Raw genomic sequence first — 14,307 nt, 5'->3', positions numbered from 1 at the left:
GGATGGCATCTTTGGACTCCACTTGAACACACGTTTTGTCAACAAGCTGACCTATTTCCGAGTGAGTGGAATGAACCGTCTGCTGGCGGAGGGGAACCACTCTAGAAATCTTAAAATTCACTGGGCTATTTAAGACCTTCAGAGCCACCTTGTCACCTTTGGGATAAAGTCTTACCTTTCTGCCTCCATCACAAGGACCAGAAGTCTCCTTCTGATCTGGCCCCTGCTTATTGCTCCAGCCTCACCTGCTGTTGCTCCCCACTGGACCTTCACACTACAGTGGGGAGCTCCTGGCAGCTCCCTAAATGGACAGTGAGCTCAGTCATATCCCCCTGATCCTACCCAGTCTCCTCCCACTCCTTCATCTTGCCCTTTCCTTCTCTCCTTTTCTTCTTCCCACCTCTTTTCCTTTCTGGTCTCTCTGCCCTGCATATGCTATAAAGTGCCTAGAACTTCTTCCCGCCCCCCCCCCCCCCCCGCCTTTGATCTTCTTCTGGCTCACTCCTTTTCTTCCTTCAGGACTCCACTTTTCCTGGGGTGCCTGGGTGATTCAGTCAGTTGAGTATCTGACTCTTGATCTCAGCTCAGGTTTTGATCTTGGGGTCCTGGCTTTAAGCCCTGCATTGGGCTCTGCCCTGGGCATGGAGGCTACTTAAAAAACAAAACAAAACAAAAAATTCCACCTCTTCTGAAAAGCCTTTTCTGATTCCCCCACCTTGGGTGACATTCCGTGCATGAGTATGAGCGTTCAACCTCACTATATTTATCTGGGCATCCCAACCTCTTATCTGCCTCCCTGCCTTCCTCCACGGGGTTAGCCAGAGTGTCTTGTTCAGCACCTTGGTCCTACCCCCTCCAGCACCCATTCCAGCACCTGGCACAGAGTAGGTGTTCTATAGGCATATCAACTGACTGGCAGCATTGAGGAAGTCCAGGCCCACTGACCTCTAAGTTCCCATCTACTCCGAGAGTCTGTGAGTCTCTATTTCTGTTCTCACAGTCACAGAGGAGAGGAAGTTGCCAAAGCCAGATGACACGACTTCTGTTTGGGGTTGCCCAGGTCTGCCTGGTCTCTGCAATTTGTAGTCAGGCTACCTGAAAGAGAAAACAAGCCAAGAGAAAAACATTGTTTTGATGAGGCAAGAGTTGCAAAATAACTAGTTGTGTAAAGGTGATGGTAACCTCTGAGACCATCTTTGGTCTGTCCAAATTACAGGAGACTTTGCATGGCTCAGCTTTGTGTATGGGCTTAGAGGACAATGATCAAAACTAGGACTTGAGTGTTTAACTGCCCCTTCTCCCTCAAGGTATTGCCTCTAGAGGTCAGCCTGACACCTGAAATCTTCACCTTAAATGCTTTCTCCTTAAGATTGCATTTACTTGAAGAGATTGGATGTAAATGAAAATACATTACCTAAATGGTATAACCCTTAAAGCCACTTTTGGCCATTAAGAGCTATCAACTGAGTTTATTATTTTGTAGATCAATCTGTGTTGCCCAGCCTAGCTCCTGAAGAGCCGTGAACCATTTACTTCTAAACAGTTCTAGTGTGATCTCAGTTTTAGAAGTTCAGGTAAGAGTTTAAGTGTGTACACCATCTGTTATCTCTTTTGAACCTAGAGATGCTCTGAGCTAGATAAACTGAGGGTTTAATCATAGATTTACAAAGAAATAAACTGAGTCTCAGAAAGAAGTGATTTGCCCAGAACTGCTGTTCACAAAGATAAAAAGAAGTGGCCAGGAATCCGCATCTTCATCCCCCCAGTATCCCTCCTCACGTTGCACCTCCCAGCCCCGACCCTTTGGTGGAGGGGGTGCACCCTGGATTGAGGCTAGGGGGTGGAGGGAGAGATGGGCTGGGCTGGGCAAAGCAGGCTGGCTAAGCCATGCCCTGGGGGCCCCTTAACCTAAACGGAGATCTGCGAAGGGCCAAGGGAAGGGACTGAGACATGGAAATGCAGTTGTGAAGACGAGGGATAGAAAAGATTGATTGACCCTTCACAATTAAGCTTTGGGTCAGCCCTGATTCAATAACTCTGGGCTCTGAAGCTGGCTGAGTGTGAGCTCCCACAGAGAAAAAAAAGGTTTTCACACCTTCTCTACATGAGGACCCAGAAGCTGGGATCTACAAACTGCTGCCTGCAGCAGCTAATGGGCAAGTAATCAAAGCAAGTGGAGGAGCCTTGAAAAGCAGAGGTGGTAGCTGCTCAGTTTGCAAACAGGCCAGATCTCCTCTGCAACACCAGTGCTCCCAGCCTTAATCTTGTCCCCTGAGGAGAGTCATACTGGCCACAAACAGAAACTACAGAGATAAGTCAAAGAGAGCAAGCCCTCTCTGCCTGCAAATTCTAATGTGTGCATCATAATAAGACTCAGTCTACCCAGTAAACAGAAGGGATTTGAACTCATGTGGGGGGGCCTTGGAGCCTTCTTATGACCACACAACAAAAGTGAATCATAGACATTTGATTCTTTAATAAGGAGTATTGCTGTTTCACTGGGTCCTTAACAGTTAACTGGTCCCCTCATTCTTTTGTCTTTCAAAGACTGTCCCCATCATTGAATAGAATAGTAGGCCTGGGAGAGTCTGCTGAATCAGTACCCAGTGCAGAAAAAATACCTTCTATGTAACATAAAAAATACAAATATTATACCAATGAGCATGTTTATTTATTCCATGAGCATTTTTTGAATACTTTTTGTGGGCCAGACAGTGTCTTTAGTGCTGGAAAAGATGGATAAGGTCCTTGTTCTCATGGAGCTTATATTCTAATGATAAAGACACAAATAAGCCAAATAAATAAATAGATATACTAGATCACATCAAGAGTGGCGAGTGCCATCAGGAAGCTGAAAGTGGGTGATGTAGGGTAAGAAACACTTTAGATATGGAGGTCTCAGAAGCCATAACCCTGGAGAGCTGGGGTCAGAGCCTTCAGGCAGAGAACAAATGAAGAAGTTGTGCTTGAGAAACAGCAAGAGGCCAGTGGGGCTGGAGGGCCTGAGCTGAGGAAAGTGGTACAAGATGAGCTTGGAGATTGGTTATGCCCTTATCCATCACAGTGGCTTGGCCTTTTGATCTCAGATAAAAATAGCTTTCAGTAGTGCTGCTTTGCTTAGTATTGTACTGGTATTTACAACCAATGTATGATGCATTGTGTACTTTCTACTCAGACAGAAATCCTCTACACCTGTTTGTGGGGTTGAAAAGAAGATAATCTCGCCATCAGAAAGTCTCTTTGGAAACTTGGTAGTTGGGGAAAGGGGACTAAGCATCATACCTTTCCAAAGAAAATAGCAATTTGGATTCCTAGTTTCAGGTAAGGGCATGTTTATTTCATAGTTGATAAAATAAGATTCCAACATGCAGTGCTATCTGGATGGCTCTGAGGGTGGTCTGAGGTTTACCTGGAAATGAAATCATCACCTTCTGTGGCTGTGACAGTAGGGGAGGAGACACATCCTCACTTCATGTACAGAGCCAAAGTTGGCAGGAGAAGAGAAGACCTCCGGTAAGGTCTCCAAATGCAGCATGCACACACACACACACACACACACCTGCTGTCTTGGTGCTTGCTTCTCCATCACATCTACTGCTATGCTGGATCAAGATAACTCCATACACAAGTAACATGAACCCTGAAATTCCCTCACACTGTCCAAAGCTGCATACTGTCGAAATAGTCACAAATGCATGGTCTCTTGTTACTCAGTTTTCTTGGCTTGGGTTCAAAGCACCCATAGGCTCATCTTCTCCACCTCCTACCCGCCCTCTCCCAGCAACTCCCTGTAAATCTTAAATATTCCCTCAGGTGGATTTCACCCCCTTTCCATTGTGCCTCACCTTGGTTCCCCTTTCCAGGCCCCCTTCCCCATCACCCTATTTCAGACAAGAAGATCTGTTACAAAATATCTTTCTTCTTTCATACCTTCACTACTTCCCCAAGAATGCTTTCAGATTCCTCTCCTTTCCATTGAAAGGGCTGACTGCTGGGACTTATAATTCTAGTAATCAGAGGGACACGGAATGAGAAGTATGAATATTCCCCTCCACTCCCAGACCCTGAGTCCCAATCTCCAGTTTCTTTGAGCACTAACTCTCTAATGGGGGCAGGGATAGGAGTTGGGCCGGGGTGGGGGCATGTAAAAAAGAAGAGAAGAAATGTGTTGCTGTTGTTTAATGATAAAAATAAAGTAGGAGACAAAGTACTCGTTTTCTGAATTTTGGAGCTGGTGAGACTGATACTTATGCGGGGGTGGGTGTAGGAGGTACAATATTGGCCAATGACAGGGCAGACCATGGTCAAGTGCTGGAATGTGTGCTATGTGATCTAAGTGCTGTGGAAGTCAGAGTAGAGTGAAGTTGGAGTTTGCCTTGGAGGAGGTGGCACTGAGGTCATGGCTCTCAGAGCCATCCAGATAGCACTGCATGTTGGAATCTTATTTTATCAACTATGAAATAAACATGCCCTTACCTGAAACTAGGAATCCAAATTGCTATTTTCTTTGGAAAGGTATGATGCTCAGGAGAGGAGCAGGATGCTCTTGATACTTTATGTATACCCCCTCCTAAACAGTCCCTACCTTGAAGGAGAACTCTCTCTTCAAGGTAAATATCTTCAATAAAGTGGACCTTCCAATAAGAAGAGAACTAGGTGGGTTTTTCTCACTTGTCTGAAATTTGAGGCTAACTGAGGTGCCTGAATCTTTGGAACTGAGGTCAAATTCATATTCCAATATTATGTCCATCACAAGTGCTTACCAGTGGGGAGCCTGGGTGGTGCAGTTGGTTGAGCATCCAACTCTTGGTTTTAGCTCAGGCTGTGATCTCAGGGTCTTGGGATGAGCCCCGAGTCAGGCTCTGTGCTCAGTGTGGAGTCTGCTTAGGACTCTCCCTCTCCCTTTGCCCCTCCCCCCATGTTCTCTCTCTCTCTCAAATAAATAAATAAATCTTAAAAAACAAAAACAAAAACCTAAGTGCTTATCAGCACTTGTTGGTAGCCAGAGATGGGCCAGGCCCAGATGTCACAAGATCTACACACTTAAGAGACTTTACACCTACTAATTCCCTGAAAAAGACAAAAGCAAAAACAGAAAGAAACCTTGAGGTGGCAGGTCTTGGGATGATAAACAGCAGGCCACCCACCTGCCAATTGTCTCTGCCAATTAAAACCCCACTTCCCTCCCCTTTATTATCCTCATTCCTTGGTTATATGCACGTCTATCTTCTAGTGGGTAAAGTACAGAAAAACATCTGAGGTTGTACTGGTTGTAAACATCCATAGTTCATTTATGGAGAGCCCAGGTCAAGTATCTCACATGGCATGCCAACTACCTACACATGTGTTTAGTCTACATGTAATACCTTCTTCACTCATGTTTCTTGCCTTCTTGTTGTGAGTTAGATTAAAATCTGGTGTCCTGAGATTCAGGACATACTAGTGTAGCATTACTTTAGCTTACATACGCGGTCTTACTTTTGATACCTGTAAAGAAAGTCAATTCATTCATATGTGTATTCATTATTCATCCATGTAGCATTTACTGGGCAGGTATTATGTGCCAAGTACTGTTGTTGGCAATGTTCACAGCAATGAAAGAAAGGAGCAAAGTCGTTGCCCACCTGGCAGCCACGTTCTAAAAGGGAAGATAAAACAAGATAAAAAAATATATAGTGTTCAACTATACTTACAACTATACAATAAAACTATACTTACAACTATACAATAAAACTATACTTATAACTATACAATAAAACTGTACTTACAACTACATGAACAGACATTTCTGCAAAGAAGACATCCAAATGGCCAACAGACACATGAAGAAGTGTTCAACATCACTTGGCATCAGGGAAATACAAATCAAAACCAAAATGAGATAACACCTCACACCAGTCAGAATGGCTAAAATTAACAAGTCAGGAAACAACAGATGTTGGCGAGGATGCGGAGAAAGGGGAACCCTCCTACACTGTTGGTGGGAAAGCAGCCACTCTAGAAAACAGTATGGAGGTTCCTCACAAAGTTGAAAATAGAGCTACCCTACAACCTGGTATTTACCCAAAGATACAAATGTAGGGATCCGAAGGGGTACGTGCACCCCAATGTTTATAGCAGCAATGTCCACAATAGCCAAACTATGGAAAGAGCCTAGATGTCCATCAACAGATGAATGGATAAAGAAGATGTGGTATTATCTATATACAATTGAATATTATGCAACCATCAAAAAATGAAATCTTGCCATTTGCAACTACGTGGATGGAACTAAAGGGTATTATGCTGAGTGAAATAAGTCAATCAGAGAAAGACAATTATCGTATGATGTCACTGATATGAGGAATTTGAGAAACAAGACAGAGGATCATAGGGGAAGGGAGGAAAAAGTGAAAGAAGACGAAACCAGAGAGGGAGACAAACCGTAAGAGACTCTTAATCTCAGGAGGAAACAAACTGAGGGTTGCTGTAGGGGATGGGTGTGGTAGGGATGGGGTGGCTGAGTGATGGACATTGGGGAGGGTATGTGCTATGGTGAGCGCTGTGAATTGTGTAAGACTGATGAATCACAGACCTGTACCCCTGAAACAAATAATACGTTATATGTTAATAAAAAAACTATACTTACAACTATTCAATAAAAACATTAAATTTAATTTAAATTTTAAAAATATGTCTACTGTGTTAGTGATACATACTACAGAGAAAACTAATGAAAGGGAGCAGTTTTAAAAAGGGTGCTCGGGCAAAATCTCACAGAGAAGGTAACTTAAAAAATTTTTAACCTACCTTATTAATCTATAATTTATCTGTTATAAAATGCACACATTTTAAGTGTACAGACTGATGACTTTTGACTAATATATTCATTTAATACCTAATTAAGCTATAGAAAATTTCCATCATCCTAGAAAGTTCCCTCACTCTTTGATAGTCAATGCCAAACCCCCACCGCAAGATACCACAGATATTATTTATATCACTATATTATTAGTTTTTCCTATTTTAGAATGTCATATAACAGGAATCATACAACATGACAATCTTTTGTATGTGGCTTCTTTGATTCACTTTAATCCATGTTATTGCACTTACTAATAGTTACTATTTTTTATTACTGAGTGTTAGTCCATTGTATGAAAGTGCCACAACTGGCTTATTCAATTATTTATTATTTCTGGAATTTTCCTTCTCTCTGTAGTTTCTGCTGGCATTATTTTCCTAAGGACTAAAGGACATCCTTTGTAGTTCAGATCTTCCAATAATTAATTTTCTCAGATTTTGTTTATCTGAAAATGTCTTTATTCGACCTTCGATTTTGAAGAATACTTTTGTTCAATACAGAATTCCGGAATTTTTCAATACAGAATTTTTCATCCAACACTTTAAAGATGTTGTTTTATTGTATTCTAGCCTCTATTTTTTCTGATGAAAAATCAACAATTCTTAACTTTGTGCACCTGTATGTACTGTGTCTTTTTTCTCTGACTGCTTCCAAGATTTTGTCTTTATGTTTAGTGTTCTGTGGCTTGACTATGATGTACCTGTGTGGGGTTTTCTTTATCTTTATCTTTCTTGAGCTTCTTGGATTTGTAAGTCATTTTTCAAAACTTTTGGGATGTTCTTGGCCACTATTTGTTCAGATATTTTTTCTGTTCTCACTTTCTTTTTCTGGGACACCAATCGCACATGTGTTAAACTGTTTGATACTATTCCACAGGTTCTTGACCCTCTGTTCATTTCTCCTTAATATTTTTTTTCTCTCTTCGATAATTTCTACTGATCTGTCTCCAACCTCAATGAGTCTTTCTTCCACCATCTCAAGCCCCTTAGTGAATGACTCACTTTAGGTCTTACATAATTCTAAAATTTCCATGTGGTTCTTTTTATGGTTTCCATTTCTCTGCTAAGATTCCTTATTTATTCACTCCTCATTTATTAGGACCTTTTCAAAAAAATTAATGGGTATATTTTTAATTCTTTGAATATATGTTATAAAACATATATATTAACATATATATTTTAAAGTCTTTATCTACTAAGTCCAACATTTGGTCAATCTTAGAATCAGTTTCTTTTGACTGCTTTTATTTTTTATTGGGGAAGACATGATCCTGATTAGTATTTTTTTGTATGTCTAGCAATTTATGATTGACTACTGGACACTGTGAATTTTACACTGTAGATCCTGGAGATCAACACTGTTCAGTAGAACTTTCTGCACTGAGGGAAATGTTCTGCATTTGCACCATACAATATGGTGGCAACTATTGAACACTTGAGCATGACTAAAGAGCTGAATTTTAAATTTCATTTCATTTTCTTCAATTTAAGTTTAAATACTCACACATTTACCTCCAGAACTGCACAACCTTTCTTACATTTGCCTCAATCTCAAACCCATAGTAGCCAGTATTTGGTAAGCCTTGGGTGGTTTGTACATGTATAGTCCAGCCCTCAGCCATGGACCCATGAAGGGCCTTGCCACTCATATACATAGAGCTCCAGGGATTTCTCCCTGCACAGATTCCAGCTATTTCAGTTGCCTTGAACTCTGATCCTTGCCTACTGTCCTTTGCTCAAATTTGGCTCTCTAGGCAGCTCACCTCATGCTCCCTTCTTCCAGGTGCTGACATCTTGTGCTGTTTCTTTTCCATTGTCTGAAAATGATTTTACCTCACATATATTGTCCAGTTCCCTAATTACATATAGAAGATGAGCTAGTCTGAAATCAGTTACTTGATCATGGTCAGGAGCCTAAGAAATTTCCTTTTAAGTAACAATTTGAAGAAAATGAAGAATATTTTGGGAGAAGACAGTTTCAGAGAGAGGGAAAACCAGTAAGAAGTGCTGTGAGACAGAGGCACACCTGACTTGTTAGTAGAACAGCAAGGAAGCAACTTGACTGGAGTACAGTGAGCAAAGGAGAGAGCAAGAAATAGGGCTGGAGAGGTTACAGCGTGGGAAAAGAACTGGTTTAGCCTAATAAGCCATTATGAGGATTCTGGCTTTTACTCTTGTGAAATGGAAGTCATTGAGAAGCTTGGGGCCCAAGAACTAATTTGTGTTAGCACGGGATCACACTGTCTATTGAGAACAGACCCCCTAGGACAAACACAAGGGAACAAGGAAAAAGGCAGGAAATGTAATTGGAAGGCCATTGAAATATTCAATTGACTAAACTTAAAAATTAATTAAAATTCTATACTACACAAGTTTGATGGCTGGATTTTTATCAATTTTGTAGACTTTAGGGCTCGGCATCTTAGTGCCTAAGTGTCTACAGCCAAGTTAGCTATATGACTTTAGGCAAGTGGCTTAAAATGTCTCTCTTTCTATAATAAGGAGATGATAATATCACACAAAGGATATTAAGACAATTAAATTAGATAATTCATGTACAGTTCTTTCAATGATGACTTATGTGTATTAAGTAAGTGCTCCATACATGAAAACTATTACTATCTGATAATTTGAGTGTGTGATGATCATCTCTTCACAATAGACATTTGGCTGAGGGGCGCCTGGGTGGCTCAGTCGTTAAGCATCTGCTTTCGGCTCAGGTCATGATCCCAGGGTCCTGGGATCGAGACCCGCATTGGGCTCCCTGCTCTGCGGGAAGCCTGCTTCTCCCTCTCCCACTCCCCCTGCTTGTGTTCCCTCTCTTGCTATGTCTCTCTGTGTCAAATAAATAAAATCTTAAAAAAAAATAGACATTGGCTGATCTCCCTGCTATGAATGAGAGGCATAGTTCTTGTCCTCAAGGCCTATTTGCAGCTCAGTAAAGGAAACTAGCATGGAAACAATATCTTAAAACAACACTGAAGGAAATAAGAGCTAAGTGGAGATATACATTTCAACTCTTAAATAAGGGGGAAACCTATTCATTCCATTGGGGGGATCTTTGAAGACTTCTGGGAGGCAGTTAAGACTTTGAAGGATGAATGGGATGGGTACTCTGGAAAAGAATGGAATGTATATCACACACATGTGCTGCCTGGCCTATTTGAAAGTCACAGACCTACTGGGGATGATGTTCCATGCAAGTATGACTTCTGAAACTCATCCGAATTTTGGCCATGGTGAATGTATAAAGAGCTTCTTGGACTCAATGTGAAAAATAATGAGTTAGTAATGGCCATTACCTCCTTAAGCTCACACTCAGAATCAACCACATAAAATAAGATACAGTTACATTACAAATGAATGACTCTATTAACTTATTTTGGGAAATTAGATGACAAATGCAAGCAGAGTCTTATTGAACCAGAAGCATCTACCATTTATCTCTGTGAGAATTTAGGAAAGGTTCAAAAAAAATGCAAGCAGAGAGAACTCAGATGAGTCCTAAAATCCCAGTGCAGTAGCATTTGGGAAATGAATGATGACACATGGGTCACAGGAAGGTAATGGATACATTACTCAAAGGTTTTGATTAATTCATGGTGATCTCACATTTTATCTGGCCCAACATGTATCCAATTGAGCCTTTCTAGCATAGCCCACAGAGGAGAAAAATTTGATGACATAAGATCTAGTGGGCCAGCAGGGTCAGTCCCACACCAAACATAAGCTGCTTTGCTTTAGAGACACTTTTATAAAACTTAAGTCCACTTTTCACAGGGTTTAAAGCATATTTACCAACCTCTGGTGGCAAAGAGAATATCCATCTCTTTAATGGGATAAGAGCAGTGGGCAGGCTCAGCCGGGCTGTGAAGGAAACTTTGGGAATGCTTCCTGTTTATTTTGATTGAGAAAAGTCAGCTAAAAATTCATTAAGAACAGGCACAAAATATCTATCAAAAAAACACCATGCAGTCATCAAAAGAATGAGGCATGTTTGTATATTCTACTAAAGAATTAGCTCCCATATCCACAATTATGTGATAAAGTTAAGTCAGAATAATGTTTAAAATATATGATCACTTGTGTAAAAAGTGAAATATATATATATGCACAGACATAAAAGACGTTTCCTCCAGTGAGGGGAACGAGGTGGAGGGGACTGATAGGAAGCAGGGGACTTATTTTTCAGTCTATCCTTCTGCGTCTTTTGATTTTAGTTCTATATATACCTAAATTCAGACAAGTTGTTTTCTTCAGTTGAAAAAAATGAAAAAGTATAGGGGAAAAGAAAATGATACCCACAATTTAATTTTTAAAACAGGTAGAATAGGACCTTCCTTTTCTTATTTGCAAAAGGAGCCATAATCATGCCAGATGCTGGCTACCACAATGATAGTTTGAGAGATGATATTTAGGATATAATCCTCCTCTCTGATATTTGGGTCCCCCCTCTCTGATTGTCACCAGGGTCCCTGGGTATATTAGTTAACTAGAAATGCTCTTTTAAAAAAAGGACCACAAAGTGAGTGGCTTAATAAGAGAAGTTTATTATCTCACAGTTCCGGAGCCTTAAAGTCTGAGATCAAGATGTCCACAGGGCTGGTTCCTTCTGAGAGCTCTGGGGAAGAAGCTGTGCCTCTCCCCTAACTTCTGGTGGTTTGCTGGCAATTCTTGGCATTTCTTGGCTTATAGAAGCCCTATCACAATCTCCACCTTCATCTTCACAGGGCATTCTGCCTGTGTGCCTATGTGTCTCTTTGTCTAAATCTCTCCCTATTACCAGGACATTGTATTGGATTAGTCATCATGGATTAAGGGGCCCACCCTAATGACCTCACTTTAACTTAACTAATTACATCTGCAACAACCCTATTTCCAGATAAGGTCATATTCTGAGGCACTGGGGGTTTAGGACCTCAACATATGAATTTTGTGGGGGCACAATTCAACCCCCAACACCAAGTAACATTTCACTTACCCAGAATTAGATTGCTTACAGAGGGAAAGTATTTTGCAATGGGATGCATGTCCTCATATCCCAAATGGAGAAAGTGGATAAATGCTGAATGATCAAATACCTTAAAATTTTAGCATGTATTACACTCCTCTGAGGAAAGAGAGAGCCTAAACTTAGTTAACTAAGAATCACAGCTTCCACAGTCAGAGCAGGAAATCAATGAAAATAAGCTCAGATTCCTTCTCCTCCCTTCCTCCAGCCACACCAGCTAAGGGTATATTCACTCCATAATGTCTATTAAGCACCAAGAGTAGTGTGTGACGCCGCCCTGGGAGCTGATCACAGAGGAGGACAGAGATCCTCTTGCCCTTCAGGTGGAGAAAAGAGATGCCTAATGTAATAATTACATTGCTGTGGAAAATGCTAGCATGAAGATATGAACAAGACAGAAAACCCCTAACTCTACCTAGAGATGCCAGGGAAGGCTTTCTGTGAGACGTGACACAAGAGCTGACTCTTGAAGGTTGAGAGAGCAAATGATGTGGGTGAAGGCAGGGGGAGAGGAGAGTCTCAGGGGATGGGGTGCTCACATCAAGAGAGGCCCAGACTTCGGGTGATCAGGATGGAGACGCAGGAGTTGGATTTGAACCTCGGGTGCAGACAAGCTTCTGAAGTGTCTTAATCTTCAGCCCAAGGATTTTGGACTCCTTTGTCCTGCAGGAAACCCTGGAGGATTTAGGGGAGCCACTTGGTCAGATTTTCTTTCAGGAAGACCTTTAGGAGAGAGAATGAATTAAGGGTGGGAGAGATTAAAGAGAGGGTGCCATGCAAGGAGAATTTTCTAGGTGAGAAAAAAATGAGCAATAAACTGGTAGTGGCGACAGGAATAGAACACATAGGGAATACTCACTTTCCCCTCTTTGCACGCATTCATTCATTTTCTTAACATTTTGTATTAATTTTTCAGATTATAAATTAGTACATGCTCAATGTAAATAATTTGGAAAAAATTATAAATGTACATGGAATAAAATTAAAATGATCCATGCACCACCGGGGTGACTCAGTCAGTTAAGTGTCCGACTCTTGATTTCAGCTCAGGTCTTGATCTCTGAGTTGTGAGTTCAAGTCCCATGTTGGGCTCCATGCTGGGTATAGAGCCTACCTAAAAATAAATTAATTAATTAAATAAAATGATCCTTTATTCCACTCCAAGAGTAAGCATTATTATTTTTAGGTGCATATGCAATTAGGCTCTTTTCAAAAAAAAAAAAAAATATATATATATATATATATACACATATATGTAGTCATTTACTCAAACTATTTTATAACCTGCTTTTTCCACTTTATAGATCATATGTCTCTATTTCATTAACTTTGTACAACTTGATTTCTAATCGATATGCCATATTTATTTAGCCAGATTCAAAAACTGTTAGAGAATTCTAAATAGTAGCAGGAGGTGACTGATTAGCTAATGGGGTATGAGGGAAAGGAGGAAAACTGGGCAACCCCAACTTTTGAGCTAAAACCTTTCTCTCCTTGGCCATCTGCTTGTCGTTATGACCCGAAATGAAGGTTATGTCATCTGAAAAAGACATGGTGAAAGGGTATGTGACTATATGTTCCATTCAATCTCAACGACAGTGAACATAATCACCGCTCAGGGCATGCAGACACAGCCCCATGTTCAGAAACTGCCAGAGCATTCATTAAAGTGGATAAAATGGCCTGTAATGAAATCCTCAAAGGATGTGAGAGATAAAGCAAATGTATTCCTAAACACAGCTGCGGGCTGCCCAAATCCCAGCGGCACTTGATGAGCAATCTTAGAGAGAAGATAGTGGAGACAGCCTTCTCTGCCAGGAGGGAAAACCTCTCCAGGCTGTGTGGCCCTGGCCCGGCCTCTGCACCTGTCACTCACCTGATGTCTTCCCCACATCCTGGGAGCATTTGTTTGTCTTAGCACTCCCTTGGGCTATCCACAGCAAGATGAGGTGGAGGAGGAGTGGTTCTTTCCAAGACAGGCATTTATATAGGTAAGATACCGTAAGTCCAATGGAGGTGAATAATAAAGCTTATTCATTCCTGAAGAATGAAAAGGGGAGGTGTTGGGAAATAAACAGACTAATTAATCAGGCACTTCAGGTTAGGTTCAGTTTGCTTTCCATTATCTAATGCAACTCCTACACTCCTGAGCGGCTTTAGAAAAGGTTTCTAGTTGAAGTACAACTTGTGTCTTTTGAAGGATTGGGAGCTGAAAAACATCCCTCTTCTAATCTCATGGAACATGATGTATTCTGTCACTTTCTTTCTTTCTTTTTTTGTTCATGGACCAAGCCTCAGAACAAAATATAATAATCTCTTCTCTTGCATTTGAGGTAAACTTTGGGAAGGAAAACCCTCCCTCCTTTCTCCCTCTACCCCTTCCCTTTTCCTTCCTTCCTTCCTTCCTTCCTTCCTTCCTTCCTTCCTTCCTTCCTTCCTTCCTTCCTTCCTTC

At 41.1% G+C, this 14,307-nt stretch overlaps 1 protein-coding gene and 1 long non-coding RNA gene across 4 annotated transcripts in view; one reads left to right on the top strand and one right to left on the bottom strand.

The window, feature by feature from the left end:
- Positions 1-14,307, top strand: part of NEDD9 (neural precursor cell expressed, developmentally down-regulated 9) — a 209,091-nt gene that overhangs the window by 53,485 nt on the left and 141,299 nt on the right. The gene's annotated exons all lie outside the window — the stretch shown is intronic.
- Positions 606-14,307, bottom strand: part of LOC117997411 — an 18,077-nt gene continuing 4,375 nt past the window's right edge. Inside the window, exons 2-5 of the long non-coding RNA XR_004675809.1 lie at positions 13,731-13,894; positions 12,394-12,577; positions 5,488-5,638; positions 606-1,095 (exon numbers count right to left, since the gene is read on the bottom strand). This is a non-coding gene — a long non-coding RNA (uncharacterized LOC117997411). The remainder of the gene's footprint in view (positions 1,096-5,487; positions 5,639-12,393; positions 12,578-13,730; positions 13,895-14,307) is intronic.

Source organism: Mirounga leonina, unplaced genomic scaffold (genome assembly GCF_011800145.1).
Source record: "Mirounga leonina isolate KUSES-001 unplaced genomic scaffold, KU_Mleo_1.0 Mir_366, whole genome shotgun sequence".
NCBI classification, from domain to species: domain Eukaryota; kingdom Metazoa; phylum Chordata; class Mammalia; order Carnivora; family Phocidae; genus Mirounga; species Mirounga leonina.
The sequence above is the reverse complement of the archived record's forward strand: the minus strand, read 5'-3'. Positions and strand labels throughout refer to the sequence as shown.